The sequence below is a fragment of the Suncus etruscus genome, chromosome X (assembly GCF_024139225.1).
Source record: "Suncus etruscus isolate mSunEtr1 chromosome X, mSunEtr1.pri.cur, whole genome shotgun sequence".
NCBI classification, from domain to species: domain Eukaryota; kingdom Metazoa; phylum Chordata; class Mammalia; order Eulipotyphla; family Soricidae; genus Suncus; species Suncus etruscus.
In genome coordinates this window covers 89,137,499-89,152,562 of record NC_064868.1, presented here as the reverse complement: position 1 = coordinate 89,152,562, position 15,064 = coordinate 89,137,499, and the positions used below count along the sequence as shown (strand labels likewise).

The following is a 15,064-nucleotide window of genomic DNA, read 5'->3' as shown; positions in this document are numbered from 1 at the left end:
GTTTATTTTTCTTTGAAAAACAGTTATTTCCAGTACTGTTAATGATATAGATTCATGCATACTTCATTCTACCTTCATACCCCTTCTCACTGTTTACTGTTCCCCATTCCTGTATTAGCATCTCTTCTTATCCACTCCCCTCTCCCTTGCCCTTCATAAACTCAGTTCTCAGGTTCTACTGTATTGACCATTTATTGTTTCTATGCTATTTTTCCTTATATCACACATGAGAGAGGTAATTAAGAAGTATGTCCTTAATTATACACACTTAAGACATTTGCACCCTCCAACCTAAAATTTATAAAAAGAAAACCTCAATATCATATCTTTCTGGTTTTCTGAAACAGTCAAAGTAGGCATTCTGGTAGCCAAGAGATATTGTAGAAGAGAGGGTATGCAAGTCCTGGTTTCCCCTTAATCAGTAATCATGCTGTCAGCTAAGCATTAAATAGGATTCTATTTATTAGCATTGCTCAACATAGATTTTACATATCTTTCTTATATGTTGTTTCCTGAAATCCACTTTGTTAGGAGTTGAGCTTATAAATTACTTTTTGTTAAAAAATGAGGTCATTGCATGAGATAATGTGATGGTTTAAAGGGAGATACATGGATCACTTTTGGCTCCAGAGTATCAGGAGGAAAAGGAAGAAAATAGAGCAGAGGGGAGAAAGACAAATAAGAAATTATGGGTGGGCATCAAGAGGATTGAGGAATATTGGTGTTGTTCAGGAAGAACAGAGCAAAACATCCAAACTACAGGGTCAATAACACTGAAATCATGAGACAAGAACTTCAACAACCAAACTTTAAAAAGTCCTGTCAGGTTGAAAGAAGGAGGCCTGGGAAGAAACCGAGGAATTTTGGTGGAAGTTAAGTTGCCACTGGTGGTGGGTTTGGTGCTGGACAATTGTGTGTCTAAAACTTAATTATGAATAACTCTGTAAATCATAGTGCTTTCCCATTTGTGGTATATAATATCCCAAGACTAGAGATGAGGACCAGGAGGACTGGTCTGTGTCAGAAAACTTGCCACTAGCGTGGGGGAGTCTAGTTAGTACAAGGAGGAGACTCTTATAATAATAATAGTTGGAAATGATCACTGTGGACAAGAACTGGGTGCTGATATGAGGTAAAGTGATATGCATGATTCCCCCTCAGTAACCATATTAAAATCATTGTACAAAAGGAAAGAGTGAGTGTGAGAGAGATAAAGAGAAAATAAAAATGTCTGCTACAGATGCTGGCAGTAGGGATGTTGGGGGTAAGGGTAGGAGGGAAACTGGGGATATTGGTAGCAGGAAATGTGCACTGTTGAAAGGATGGGTTGTTGAACATTGTATGACTGAAACTCAATCACAAAAATATTTTTAACTGTATCTCATGAGGATTCAAAATAAATTTTAAAAAGATCTTGTAAATATATATGCATTCAGTGATATCACCAAAAATACAGTGCTTTCATTTAAAAAGTAATTGTTTTCTGTTAATTTCAAATAATTGAATATAGAAACAAGAGGGAAGAATGGTCAGTTGCATTGGATTTGTGTGACTCATTTACATCTTTATTTTATTTAACTTTTAAATTTTATATGGTTTTTCTGTACAGTCATACCATAACCTTCTGCCATTGTACTGGTAAACAACATTGATTGCCCAAGTTCAGAAGAGAAGTTCCTCTGTTAACAAATGAACCCATCATTAGGACATTCAGATGGTCTAAAATCAATACCTGCAGAGTTGGTTAAATCAATTACAGACACATATACTGAGAGCACTTTTTCAAATAAAAATGAATTTCTTAATTACAGCATTTAAATAGATTTGCTGGAATGAAGACTTCAGCAAGAGGCTTATATTATATCCTATAAAGGCTTGGGTTTCAGCTGGAAGAATGCACGCACAACTAGGATTTCAGATTAAGAGGAGAAAATGTCACTCAGCATTTTCCAGCACCTGGACTCCTACCTGAATTTCTGATTTTAAACCTAGGGACTGTAATCTTTAGGAAAACACCATCCTCAAAAAATTTAAGTCTCTGAATGAATGTGACAAAGAAACCTGGAAAGATTTTGTTTTGAACCTTTAACCCCTAGGAAGAAAAATCATATTTTTTACAATTACATTATTGGAGTTCTTCCAATTTTCTTTAATGTACTATTTTCTAGTAAAACATTAAGTAGCCCTGTGCTTGATACATTAGGGACAGGAATACAATTTGGACAGGAAGCAATTGGTAGAACTTCTTCGAGGAAGAGAGAACTGTGTATGTTTTCATTAGAGGGAACAGTTAAAATCTCTTAATAAACAACTAGGAAACAGGGGGTAATCATGGAGTCTGAGAGCATAAAATATTTCTTTTATTAAACCTTTCTAGAGGGCCCTAAGCTTGGAATGAAGTAACAAAAGAGACCATGGGAGGAAAAATTGAGCCCCAGGAAGATTTGCATTTGCATTTATCATGCGAGAGTATCTTGGGTTCTTATTTCCACTCCAAACAGGAGAGCAGGGCAACATTGGCACGGCAAATATTTGGCAGGTCATGCCAGCTTCACTCTTCACACAGCTACACCAAGCTTGATCCCTATTCCCTCTTAATAAGAGGATAAGTATTACCTCTTCACTGGTCTACTGATTACCTCCTTCTGATCTATTTGATTTTCTGCTTTGGTCAGGCAAATCTATTGGCCAGAATTCCCGCATAGTTTTCTATTTTTCACTGAGTTACCACTACCCTGGCATTCAAGACCCTGACAAGATAATCTTCTAGTAACCAACATATCTTGTCCCTGCATGTGATGCCACTAACATGGTAGTCCATGTGCGTTTTTTACATTTTTCAAGTGTTCAAGGTTTTGATTTTCAGCTTCAGTACTTGATTGAAAAAAGGCCTCAAATTAGACATTGTGGGAACCTTCCAAAGGGTCACTCCCATCTTCTGAGAGGGAACCATGGGAATTGTCCTGGGTATAGTTGCTTCTGACTATGTCTTCTTCACTTCCTTGACTCTTCTCAGACAACATAGACACATGCCCATTGAGGTATTTCTGTGCAGGTCTGGGGTCTTTCTGAGACAAGAGAGCCACAGTGTGTATCTGTTAGGACCCACAGTTCAGAGTGGTTGAATTTCCAGAAGGAACAAGGAACCAGGCCTGAAACTCTGCAATTGTCCCTGGAAAAGTGTATAATTTCTCTGAGGGGCCATACAGCCAGAGTCAAGTCAAAGATGCCCCTCTTATGAAAGGGACGAACCTAAGGCTGACTCAAAAATGATATAATAAAAGCCTTCCTTAAACTGGCAATTTTGCTGGACAGTAAGAAATGTAGAAGATCCAATTAACAACTGGAAATTCCCTTTATAATAAAGTTTGGCAGTGAGGCAGCTTAATAAAAAATGAACTCATACATAAGGGTTTCCTTCATACATAAGGGTCAGAGGTTGCTAATCATTTTTCAAATAAAGTAAATATGGAGACACTAGACAGAACATCTCGATATTTGCTTGAGCTACTTATTAGCTACATTAGAAGCACCAATATAAGTGGCACCTGGTCACTCTGTTCTCCTGGGGTTTATGAATTTGTAAATTCAATTATTTTCATCTCACCAACTCGTGCGATCTTCATACTGGTGTTGAAAGGACACCATTCACAATGGGATATGCATTTCGTAGAGAAAGACAACCAATACCTTAAGGCTCAAGGCTCTCTTCCTATCATGTACAGCCATAAAAACGGAAAGAACGATGTTGGTTATACATATAGCAGATATTCAATAGTGTAATCATTCCAAAATAACCTGGATATATACACTTATTAAAGCTTTGACTTTAATATATAGTGTTGTTACTTTTTGTTTCTTAAAAGCACGTTCTGCTCTGGCTGAGGAAGCTACATTCTCTTTATCCATATGCCAAATACCAACAGACTTGTCTATGTCTCATTGTCTTCACTAGCAAAATTAGGGAGGTTGAATAAAGTCACTCTAGAGTAAATTTAAGGTTTGGTGTTTTGTATTTAAAGGTAGATAATTGGATACATATATAGTATATATGTATATATAAAACAATCTATGCCAATTAGAGCTTACCTTTATTAGCAAAACCAAGATATATTAGTTAATTTATTTATGTTTATAATTCCAAAGACTCTTATGTGAACTATGGTTATGTGATACCTTTAATTTTTAAAGGTCTACTGCTTTTATCTTCCTACATATCTATCTATAACAGTATATCTATATCTATCTATGGCAATATAAGACTAGCATAGATTTCATTTTTCATTGATGTACACAGACCATGATACCTGTTGCTTAACTAATAGTATCTAGTAGCTTTGCATGTCATCCTTGCACAGGCCCATGCTAATCTTTTCTGTATCGTTCCAATTTTAGGATATGTGCTGCCGAAGGGAGCACAGTATCTAGTAGCTTTGCAAGTAGGTGGTAAATATTGGGGGCAGGACTATGGCTGACAGTAATGCATTCCTAAACTGAAGTCCTAGTAAAAGCCAGCATAAAAACTTCAAAATTTGGAGCCGGAGAGATAGCATAGAGGTAAAGCGTTTGCCTTGCATGCAGAAGGTCGGTGGTTTGAATCCTGGCATCCCATATGGTCCCCCGAGCCTGCCAGGAGTGATTTCTGAGCATAGAGCCAGGAGTAACCCCTGAGTGCTGCCGGGTATGACCCAAAAACCAAAAAAAAATCAAAATTTTACATTTAATTTTGAATAAAATGTTTCCATTACACAGCATTTATTGGATATGTTCCTATTGTTCCTATACTAGAATATAGGATTAAATTCAACACTGAACCTGCAATAAGCTTAGATACAGAGTGGGATATTAGCTGGGCTTTATGAACTAAATGACTAAAAACAAAAGTTTTATTAACAGAACTTTCAGGATCTACCTAAGGACTTCATACACAAATGGCAGTGAAGTGTTCAATAAACCAAAAAATATGCTTGGACATAATGCCTAACATGGATAGGGGTAAAAGTTGAGAGAGGGTCAATTCTAACTATCTGGCCACTTCCTTCACCCAGAGGCAATAAGGTCATATTCTTCTTCTACCATTTGAATCCAATTGACTCAGTGGCTACCAGCTTTCTAGCAGTGATTGTCATAACAGTGGTTACAATTTCACAAAAGCTAGACACGTGCTGTGTATTCTTTGTGTATTAAAGTTTGTATTGCCCCTCCCTACTGAGAGCAATCTATTCAGAAATATGACAGCATACCCATTGTTGTTTCCATCAGAATCTTGGTGAAAGCACTACGCTCTCACCATTCAGATTTCAAATTGTGAGAAATGTGTCACTCCACATCAAATAACCACTGTCTTGGCAAATGAACACTCAAAAATGTGTCTAGATTAAGTTGTAGAAAACATGAGTCAGTATTTAATAGTAGGCAATGTGATCACAACATATACAAAGATTCTGCTTTTCTGCATCTCCATGTACTGAAAGTGTTTTTTATTGAGATTACAAGAAAAAAAGCAATCTATGGAGATTACAAGTCAAAATATTTGGCACTAAACATAGAAGACCTAATTACAATGAAAAATTCAGCATGCAGGTTTCTAAACAGTCACAGACTTGCCTCAAGCATATTAAAAAATCACATCATAGCAGCCCTAAGCAGTTTCTGATTAATCCAGTCTCTATGCTAATACAGCCAAATGGGAAACACAGTCCTGGGACTATGAAGGCCACTGTTATTCTATTAACCTTATATGTTATCCTATTTACTTTCCTGTCTTTAATGAATAAATTAAACTGTCCTCTCCTTCTCTAATTGCTGTATCATTATAATATGACATCGTCCTGATTTTACTCACCTACCATGGATGGTCTGAACAGCCCAAACACTAGCATTTTGAGGAAGGTTTCAATAAAAGGCAATGACAGATACACTGTTAACATTACAAGACTAACAAAGTTATATTGCGCCTGGTTTCATCCCAATCCATCTGCTGTTTCTAGAGCTCTGACAGGCTGACCTCTCTTGCTGTGTGTACCATACTGATGTCATTATTGAGGAGGCCTTCCCCAGTCTTACTGTTGATAACAAACTAAATGGAAATGTAACTTGGGGAGGTAACAAGTGTTTCACCATGATGAGGGAAAATTGTGGCTTCAAAACAGGAATAATTAGAGCAGGGAAGAGTGCTCCCACAACCAATGTGTTCACCACAGCATAGTAATATCAAAAGAGTCAGCTAAAAAAAGGGGGGAGATAGCACAGTGGTAGGGCATTTTTGCCTTGCAAGAGCTGACCCAAGACCCAGTGGTGGTTCGAATCCTGGCATCCCATATGGTCCCTGGTGCCTGTCAGGAGTAATTTCTGAGCAGAGAGCCAGGAGTAACCCCTGAGCGCTGCCAGATGTGGCCCAAAAACCAAACCAAACCAAAACAAAACAAAAAGAGTAAGCTCACATCAGAGCCATGTAGTGAGTCTTTTCTTCATTAGTGAACAACCCTTAAATTAAATGTGGGGCTTAACTGAACTTAGCCACTAGGCTTTGAAAATTCTCGATATGTCTACAGGTATAGGGAGTCTTCAAAATGGCCAGAATGTTCCTCAAATCGTCTACCATTAACTCATTTGCAATGAACTATCTAGCACAAGCTGCACAGTAAGGTGGCTTAAACAGAACCATAATAAAACCAATAACAACCAACCGCACACACACAAAAAAACTTGAGAAAACAAGTTTGGATCAAATGTAAAACAATAATCAATAAATAGTGTTAAAAGGAAGTTTGCTCCTTGAGGGAGATAAGTACACTGGTGATGGCTGTGATGTTAAAATTATTGCCAGCAACCCTATCTGCCTGTCTTCTGTACTGTGCTGCATTTTCGGCCTGATTTCATCCTGTGTGTGGCTCATCTGCAGACAGCTAGCCTTCCCTGGAGGTGAATTTACATGCCCAGAAAGGGGAAGCCGCTGAACACTGCTGGAACTCAGATGCCAGCACCCCTATCTGCCTGTCCTCTGTGCTGTGCTGCATTTTCGGCCTGATTTCATCCTGTGTGTGGCTCATCTGAAGACCGCTAGCCTTCAATGGAGGTGAGTTTACATGCCCAGAAAGGGGAAGCTGTTGAACTCTGCTGGAACTCAGTTGCCAGCACCCATGTCTGTCTTCTGTGCTGAGCTGCATTTTCGGTCTGATTTCATCCTGTGTGTGGCTCATCTGCAGACAGCTAGCCTTCCCTGGAGGTGAGTTTACACGCCCGGAAAGGGAGGAGCCAGAGGAGCAGGGCTGCTCCGCTTCGCTAGGAGGCCACACACATCATTTAGGCAATGAATAAAATCACAACACGTAGAAAAACCAACAATACAAGTGTGAAAATGGGGAAACAATGCAGGCCAGCGCCAGACATAGAGAATGAAGATGGCAACTCAGATGACCAGAACATGGCCAACCGACTAGTCAGTCTCTCAGATAAGGAGTTTAGAGTCAAAATATGGAAGATGTTCAAAGAACTCAAAAAAGGTATAGAAGAGAACACCAATAAGAACCAAGAGAATATGAAGATAAAAGTGAGAAAACTCCAAACTGAAATTTCAGGTCAAAAAAACAGGTCTGAAAAACTCAGTAGATGAATTGAAGAAAAACATGGATGAGCCTTCCCACGGGTTAACAGCAGCTGAGGTTAGAATTAGTACACTAGAAGATGAGATGAATAACAACTCCATACAGCAGAAGAGACTGGAAAAAAAGCCTTAAAGCAAATGATCAAACAATGGAAAAATTACTCAAAGAATGGGAACAGATGAAAATAGAAGTCTATGATAAGCTCAACAAAAACAACTTAAGAATCATTGAAGTCCCAGAGACCCAGGAAGAAAATCTTCAGGAAGAATCAACGGTCATGAACATCATTAAAGAGAAACTACCAGAGCTTAAGAATAGGTGTGATCAAATCCTGCATGCCTGAAGAGTACCAACTAAAAGAGACCCCAGAAAAAAACACTCCAAGACACATCCTAGTCACAATGATGAACCCCGTAGATAGAGACAGAATTCTGAACGCAGCAAGATCAAAAAAAGAAATTACATTCAAGGGAACATCCTTAAGATTTACCGCAGACCTGTCACAAGAAACACTCAAGGGGGCCGGGAAGGTGGAGCTAGAGGTAAGGTGTCTACCTTGCAAGCGCTAGCATAGGACCGCGGTTCAATCCCCCGGCATCCCATATGGTCCCCTGTGCCTCCCAGGAGTGATTTCTGAGCGCATAGCCTGGAGTAACCTCTGAGCGTCACTGGGTGTGGCCCGAAAATCAAAAAAAAAAAAAAAGGAAAGAAAAAAAAGAAACAGTCAAGGCCAGAAGGCAGTGGTAGGACATAGTGACAAAACTCAATAAAATAAAAGCTTCACCTAGAATACTGCACCGAGCAAAACTCACTTTCAGGTTTGAAGGAAGAATACATGGTTTCACAGAATAACAACAGCTCAGAAGCTTTACAGACACAAAACCAGTCTTAAAAGAAAAACTGAAAGACCTGCTTTAAGACAAGACTGACCAACAGAGACACCAAACTTCGATAGAAAAATGGCACTAAATCCCAGGACAATTCTTTTTCTCAATGTCAATGGACTAAATGCACCAGTAAAGAGACACAGAGTGGCTAAATGGATCAAAAAACTCAACCCAACCTTCTGTTGCCTACAAGAAACACACCTGAATAGTCAGAACAAGCATAGACTCAAAATAAAAGGCTGGGGGAAAATCATCCAAGGAAACAACACCCATAAAAAAGCTGGAGTGGCCATACTAATATCAGATGATGCAAACTTTATACTCAGGAAAGTTATAAGGGACAAAGATGGACATTTTGTATTGATGAAAGGATTTGTACAGCAGGAAGAAATCACTCTCCTAAACATATATGCAACGAATGATGGGCCAGCAAATATTTAATACAATTGTTGACAAATTTGAAAAATAGTATCAATAGCAACACAATAATTGTGGGAGACCTCAACACGGCATTGTCAACACTTGATAGGTCAACCAGACTGAAACCCAAAAAGAATGTACTAGTCCTGAAAAGAGAAATGGAAGAAAGAGGCCTAGTAGATATATATAGGACACTCCACTCCCAGAAACATAGATACACATTCTTCTCTAATGTATATGGGACATTCTCCAGGATAGACTACATGCTAGCACATAAAACATACCTCCATAATATCAAGAGGATAGAAATTTTGCAGGCTACCTTCACTGACCACAAGGCCCTGAAATTATATGTGAACTACAAAGGCACACAGAAGAAAAAAAATTAATACCTGGAAGTTAAACAGCCTAATACTGAATAACCAGTGGGTCTTGATGAAATCAAAGAGGAAATCAAAACCGTCCTGGAAACAAATGACAATAGAGACACAAACTATCAGAACTTATGGGACACAGCAAAAGCGGTACTGAGAGGAAAATTTATAGCTTTGCAAGCACACATCAGGAAAGAAGAAGGGGCATACCTGAATAGCTTAATGACGCAGCTCATAGAATTAGAAAGTACTCAATAAAAGGACTCAAAAATAGGGAGACAGAAGGAAATAACAAAGCTGAGAGCAGAAATCAATGAAGTGGAAACCAAAAAAACAATCCGAAAGATCAACAAAAGCAGAAGTTGGTTCTTTGACAAAATAAACAAGATTGATAGACCACTGGCAAAACTAACAAAGAAAGAGAGAGAGAAACTTGATAACTCGTATTAGGAATGAAAAAGGAGAGAACACTACTGATATGGCCAAGATAAAAGGGTAATCAGAAACTACTTTGAGAAGCTCTATGCCACTAAAAATGAGAACATGGAAGAAATGGATAAATTCTTGGACTCTTATAATCTTCCACGGTTGAACGAATAGGATGTAGCATATCTAAACTACACCATCACTACTGAAGAAATTAAGACAGTAATCAAATATCTGCCCAAAAACAAAAGCCCAGGCCCAGGTGGATTCACTAATGAATTCTTTCAAACCTTTCAAGAGGAACTACTACCAATCCTGGCAAGACTCTTTCATAAAACTGAAAAAACAGGAACACTTGCAAAATAGCTTTTATGAAGGAACATCACCTTGATACCTAAACCAGACAGAGATGCTACCAAAAAAGAAAATTACAGACCAACATCGCTGATTAACACAGATGCAAAGATCCTCAATAAAATCCTGGCAAATAGGATTCAATACCTCATTAAGAAGATCATCCACTATGACCAAGTAGGTTTCATCCCAAGAATGCAAGGATGGTTTAACATCCGTAAATCTATCAACATAATACACAACATCAATAACAGGAAAAATAATAATCACATGATCATATCAATAGATGCAGAGAAACCATTTGATAAGGTCCAACACCCATTCTTGATCAAAACTCTCAGCAAGATGGGAATGGAAGGAACCTTTCTGAATATAATTAAGACCATCTACGACAACCCTTTGGCAAATATCATTCTCAATGGAAAAAAACTAACAGCTTTCCCTCTAATTTCTGGAATAAGACAAGGCTGTCCTCTCTCACCACTCTTATTCAACACAACACTAGAAGTACTTGGTATAGCGATTAGGCAAGAAAAAGATATCAAGGCAGTCCAAAAAGGAAAGGAAGAAGTGAAACTCTCGCTGTTCGCAGATGACATGATACTCTACGTAGAAAACCCTAAATCTCTATGAAAAAGGTTCTAGAAACAATAGACACATATAGCAAGGTTGCAGGCTACAAAATTAGCACACAAAAGTCAATGGCCTTTCTATACACCAATAGTAATAAGGAAGAAATGGACATTAAGAAAACAACCCCATTTACAATAGTGCCACACAAACTCAAATATCTTGGAATCAACTTGACTAAAAATGTGAAGGAACTATACAAAGAAAACTATAAAACTCTGCTGTAAGAAATAAGAGAGGACATGCAGAATTGGAAGCACATACCCTGCTCATGGATTGGCAGGATTAACATCATTAAAATGGCAATAGCATTGTACAGACTTAATGCGATCCCTCTAAAGATACCCGTGACATTCTTCAAAGAAGTGGATCAGGCACTTTTGAAATTCATTTGGAACAATAAATACACTAGAATAGCTAAAGCAATCATTGGGAAAAAGTATATGGGAGGAATTACTTCCCCAACTTTAAACTGTACTACAAAGCAATAGTTATCTAAACAGCATGGTACTGGAATAAAGAGAGGACCTCAGATCAGTGGAATAGGCTTGAATACTCTGAGAATGTTCCACAAACATACAATCACATAATTTTTGATAAAGGAGTAAGCAATCCTAAATGGAGCAAAGAAAGACTCTTCAGCATGTGGTGTTGGCATAACTAGCTAGCCACTTGCAAAAAGTTGAACTTAGACCCCCAACTAACATCATGTATGAAGGTAAAATCCAAGTGGATGAAAGACCTCTATATCAGACCTGAAACCGTAAGATATATAGAACAACACTTAGGCTAAACACTCCAGGACATTGAGTCTACAGGCATCTTCAAGGAGGAAACAGCACTCTCCAAGCAAGTGAAAGCAGAGATTAACAAATGGGAATATATTAAGCTGAGAATCTTCTGCTCCTCAAAGGAAATAGCACCCAGGATACAAGAGCCGCCCACTGAGTGGGAGAAAGTATTCACCCAATACCCATCAGATAAGGGGCTAATCTCCAAAATATACAAGGCACTGACAGAAATTTACAAGAAGAAAACATCTAATCCCATCAAAAAATGGGGAGAAGAAATGGACAGACACTTTGACAAAGAAGAAATACAAATGGCCAAAAGACACATGAAAAAATGGTCCACATCACTAATCATCAGGGAGATGCAAATCAAAACAACTATTAGGTACCACCTCAAAACCCAGAGATTGGCACACATCACAAAGAATGAGAACAAGCAATGTTGGCGGGGATGTGGAGAGAAAGGAATTCTTATCCACTGCTGGTGGGAATGCTGTCTAGTTCAACCTTTATGGAAAGCGATATGGAGATTCCTCCAAAAACTGGAAATCGAGCTCCCATATGATCCAGGTATACCCCTAATCGGAATATACCCTAGGAATACAAAAATACAATACAAAAATCCCTTCCTTACACCTATATTCTTTGCAGCACTATTTACCATAGCAAGACTGTGGAAACAACCAAGACACCCTTCAACAGACGAATGGGTAATGAAACTGGTATGTATACAGAATGGAATATTATGCAGCCGTCAGGAGAGATTAAGTTATGAAATTTTCCTATACATGGATGTACATGGAATCTATTATGCTGAGTGAAATAAGTCATAGAGAGAGAAAGAAGCAGAATGGTCTCACTCATCTATGGGTTTTAAGAAAAATGAAAGACATTCTTGCAATAATAATTTTCAGACACAAAAGAGAGAAGGGCTGGAAGTTACAGCTCACATCATGAAGCTCACCACAAACAGGGACGAGTTTTGTTAGAGAAATAACTACATTTTGAACTGTCCTAATAATGAGAATGTATGAAGGAAATAGAAAGCCTGTCTAGAGTATAGGTGGGGGTTGTGTGGGGAGCAGGGAGAATTGGGACATTGGTGATGGGAATGTTGCACTGGTGATGGGTAGTGTTCTTTACATGACTGAAACCCAAACAACACACTCATGTATGTAATAAAGGTGTTTAAATAAAAAATATATTAAAAATTAAACAAAAAATTATATGCACAAACAACTATTATTAGTATATTGTGAACTACAGAATATCATTAAATATAAATAAAACAATGCAAATTAAAGAACTTGGGGAAGGAGCAATAGGATAGTGAGGAGGGCATTTGCCTTGCAACAGCCAAGCCAGGTTCAATCTCTCACAGCCCATATGGTTCCCAGAGTCCACCAAGAATAATTCCTGAGCAGAGAGCCAGGAGTAACCTATAAGCACTGCTGGGTATGGCTCCAAAACAAAAAAATGAAGAAAATTATTTTCTAGCCATATCACTTTGTTTTCTTATATTTATTTAACTCTAGATTATAGAAATGAGAACAGAAGAGGAAAGATGCAAATGAGATCATAAGAGGTGGGAGGGCAGGGGTAGAGGTAACAGCTATATGGTAGAGGCCTTGGGCACATGTGTGATATAGAGGCGAGAAATATGGATATATACAAATCAAAGAGCCAGCAATGTTATAAGCATGAGATCAAACTACCATAATCAAAAGGAGAAATGTGCCTGTCAAAGAGGGGACCTGGGGACACTGGTGGAGGGAAGTTGATATTGGTGGAGAAATTGGTGCTGGCACATTGTGTGTTTGCAACTCAACTAAGAATAACTCTGTAAATCACAGTGCTCCATAAAATATGTTAAAAGTGTAAATTGTTTCGTGGTGGTAGTAGTGGGTAATTAACGACTACCAACATTGTATAGTTAGGAAGTAGATGTGGGGGCTAAAAGACACTATTTTTACAAGCTTGTTATATAGCTCTATCAATAGCACCTAGGGAAGATGAAAAGGAAAGTTGCCCATATTCTAACAGGCTTTGAACTAGATACCCATTTCTATAAATGCCAGGGAAACCCTTGGGCAGAAAGAGAAAGAGGTTGGGTTAAATAAAATTGGTACCTCAGAGCTATTTACAGTAATGTATTATTAGAGCATACCTTTGTGCACAAAGCAATTTTGAATTGTTTGGTTCTGTTTTTAAAGCACAAAGTCATCATTCTGAGCTTCAAGCGCAGTTCTTTAGTTATGCCTGGTCACAAATTGAAGAATTCCAGACAAAATAACCATTTTCCAAACTTTTAACTGAACTAAAATGTCAACCAAATTTTCCATCTAATTCAACTAGAGGGAATTGAGGTTAAAATGCCTTAAAGGCAATTTGTAACAAAACTCTTTGTTTTATGACCCTTATTATTCTAAACATTACAAATTCTTTTTTATTCAAATATTATGTTTATTAGAATTTTTAAAATAATTGCTGTGCCATTTTATTTTATTTTTTTTATAATTTTTATTGTGACTGAAGTTCATTACACAAACTTATTTACGGTACATAGTGACAATGAATGAAGGGCATTACCACCACCAATGTTGTCCTCCCTCCACTCCTGTTCCAAGCATAAAATTACAAATTCTAATGCCAATTTAGATGACAAGGACATGAAATCTAACCTAAGCATTATAGACCATTCAACCATAGTACAGGAGGCATGCTTAGGGCTATGTAAATAGTCCATCACATTTCTGCTTAATGAAACATTACCCAATGTTTACTTGGTGTTCTAAACATGTTCTGAAGAAAATCCCAAGTTTGGTCATTACAATCTAGAAGCTTTCTTTAGAATTTTTTACTCTTATTTTTTAAGACTTTTTTTTTAACTGAATCACGATGATGCCCATTAAAAATGAGTGAATAAAGAAACTCTGGTACATCTACATAATGGAATACTCTGTAGCTGTTAGGAAAATGAAGCCATGCACTCTCCTCATAAATGGATGGGTATGGAGAGTATTATGCTGAGTGGAATGAGTCAGATGGAGAGAGATAGATGAAGAATGATTGCACTCATTTGTAGTATATAAAAACAGATAGCGTGAGAATAGTACAAAACAATAGAGATGAGGTCAAGGAGGACTGGTCCATGGTAGAAAATTTGCCACAAGGAGCAGTGGAGTGCAATTAGGGCAAAAAAGAGACCATTATGATAATAACAGCTAGAAATGATCAGAACAGCATTGGAAGAGGTCAAATTGTAATAGCTTAAAACCTTGCAACAAGCAATTTTAATAATTTTTTTCAATAAAACATTTTGGTTAAGAGAAGTCTTATGACTGATTAGGATGCTGATATTGAAAGACAAGCACCAGGTCTATATCTTCCTATCTTTTTATTGAACTGCAAGTGGAGCATAAATTATTAGTTCTCAGTTAGAAATGAGAATAGATTCCAGGTTCATCCCTGCATTTTCAGGGGTTCTTTGAAACCCAAGAAACTTAAGAAGACAAGTTTAATCCAAAGGAAATCTAATGAATTAGTGGCATGAGAAAGGGCATGTGGGGAACTTC

General features: G+C 37.8%; 1 protein-coding gene and 1 non-coding gene across 2 annotated transcripts in view; both read right to left on the bottom strand.

Annotated features, from left to right (window-relative positions):
• Nucleotides 1–15,064, bottom strand: part of AFF2 (ALF transcription elongation factor 2) — a 593,967-nt gene that overhangs the window by 110,459 nt on the left and 468,444 nt on the right. The window lies entirely within an intron of this gene.
• LOC126000364 (U6 spliceosomal RNA) lies at nucleotides 4,314–4,419 on the bottom strand. The gene has a single exon (XR_007492707.1). It is a non-coding gene; the product is annotated as a U6 spliceosomal RNA (small nuclear RNA).